This window comes from Cricetulus griseus, chromosome 4 (genome assembly GCF_003668045.3).
Source record: "Cricetulus griseus strain 17A/GY chromosome 4, alternate assembly CriGri-PICRH-1.0, whole genome shotgun sequence".
Classification (NCBI taxonomy): Eukaryota; Metazoa; Chordata; class Mammalia; order Rodentia; family Cricetidae; genus Cricetulus; species Cricetulus griseus.
Window position 1 is genome coordinate 56,808,054 of NC_048597.1, and position 2,433 is coordinate 56,810,486.

Sequence of the window (2,433 nt, forward strand, 5' to 3'; positions counted from 1 at the left end):
AACAAAAAGACCTGGGCAGAGGGCATAGTTCAATGGCACATAATATGTGCTTAGTGCAAGCAAGGCCCCAGGTATGATCTCTAGCACCACAAAAACAAACGCAAAGCCAGGCTGGGCATGGCTATTAGCAGAGTGCTTTCTGAGCATGTGCAAAACCCCTGGGTTCAAACCTCAGCAACACACTAACTTATGAATTTGTTGTGGTCACTGCTGTTGTATTGAGACAAGGTCTCTCTCTGTAGCCCTGGCTGTCCTTGATCTCACAGAGATCCACTTGCCTCTGCCTCCCCAGGGCTGGGATTAAAGGCATGTGCCACCATGCCCAAAAAATTTAAGAATTTAGAAAATTGTGTTGTAGCATTCACTGCCCTAGCTTTGAATATATAGAACGGTCTGGAGAGTTAGGACAAGACTTACACTCAGAACCAGGACAGTGAGCAGCAAAAGCCAAAGCAACGTGGCTCCCATGGCAACCCTTTCTTCCCCACTAAGGAGAAGGCCCCGAGAAGCTGGCAGACCAGGGCCCTGTAGTACTATTCCTTCGGGCTCCTGGGGTGGGGTGGGGTGCTTACAAGCAGCCATATTAGGTTGTTTTCACATCTGGTGGCAGGACTCTCTCCCAGGCAGTGGTGCTCCCTCACTTCATGAGGCGCGGGAACCTAGAAGGCAGGTATTGCAGGAAGCGCCATTTGCTCTTTGACAAAATGTCAAGGAAAGCTAGTGCATGCCTGTAATCTCAGTGCTTAGAAGGCTGAGGCAGGAGGATTACAAATTCAAGACTGATTTGAGCTACGTACTGAGTTACATAGTGAGAACCACTCTCTAAGAGGAGGAGAGGAGGGAGAGAGAGGAAGAAAGGTAGGCTATCCCACTGAAAGGCAAGCTATCCCACTGAAAGGCAGGCTATCCCACTTTTCCAGCAACCCTCTCTCGCTCTGTACCGACTGCCTCTTCTAACCTGCTCCCCGTAAAGCAGTACCTTCCGTGAAAGCTTCCCCAGACCTGCTGAGGTGGGGAAAGAAGTATGACCCTGACTTTGGTCTGGGTGTCTGACTCCTCGCCCTTTACAGAACACTCCGTCACCCCAATGCACAGAATGAAAATTCAATTTGGAGTCAGGCCTGCAGCCAGGGAAGTGGCAGGAAGAAGGCTTAGGGACACGGAGAGCATCAGGCCCTGTGCCTATCCTTCCCTAGGGAGATGAGGCTGTGAAAATCCAAGACTGGTGTCGAAGTTTTGGAATGTCAGGAGGCTTTTTTTTTTTTTTTTTGAGACAGCCCAGTGCCTGCTCTCAGCATCTCTGCTGCCTCCCCTGCCTAGCTTCTGTCCCCACCATTCTCCAAGCCGGCCTATCCTCTTTCTCCTACAGTTTTCTCCTCTTTATCCATTTTGCTTTGATTCACTGATTTCTCACCCAAACAAAACATCACTATAGTTCTCAGATTTGACATCTTTGTAATAATTTTTCTTTTGCTCCTGTCACCTAACTGTCACGGGCTTTTCTGTTTTTCCCTCACAGTCTCTCCTCGACTCTCTTGATATGGTTCTGCCTCTTTCACTCTCTATGCAAATGAAGTTCTAGTCCCCTCCACCATGGGTTCCCCAAACAAGGCCACCTCCTGTCCCCAAAACATCTCTATTTCTCTCTGCCCTGCCCCTTCTTTTCTCTCTCTTCCTAGTGTTTGTCCCTTTTTACCTTTCGTCTTTCACCTTGTCCCATAACTACCGATGCTCTCTCCTGTCTCCCTCCCTCCTCCCTCTCTCTCCCCCTCCTGTCTTCTTTCCTCCCTCCTTGAAACCAGCCTCCCCTACCCCATAACTCTACTCCAGATGCACCACTTACCAGATAGCCAGAGGAGGCAACAATAGAGGCAGCTCAGACACACCCAGGGCACCCTCCAGTGAGGCCCTCTCATGGCTCCAAAGAGTCCTGTAGGCTCCCCTAGGAAGCTCCAAAGCTCAGAAGTGGCAGCGGGAGGAGCAGAAGAGAGCCTCTCCACACTGGTTGCTGGCCCTAAACAGGTGTATTTCCCTGAAAGGGCCAGAATGAGTACCAGGGGGAGGAGGACAAAAGAAGGCGTGGCCTCATGCCAATCATCCTTGCCCGACCTTTTCTTTCCTCAATCCCCACCCCCTTCCCCACCAGGAAAAAAATAATACCTGTACACCCACAGCTCAGCTCCTTGTCAGCTTGAGCCAAGTGGGAGGAGGGGGAGGGAGGAGAGGGATGTGGGGAAAGAGAAACAAGACTGACAGGAAGTGAGAGAGCACCTTCCTAACGAAGGTCCCTGGGACCCTTTCCTCCCTCTTCTAGGTCTGCAATGGCCGCAGCTACTATAGGAGTCAGCTGGCTTATTTCAGAAGAAAGGGTGGGGACAATAAGGAAGAAAAGGCACAGAGAGAATGACTTTGGGGCTATGCTAACAGGAGAAA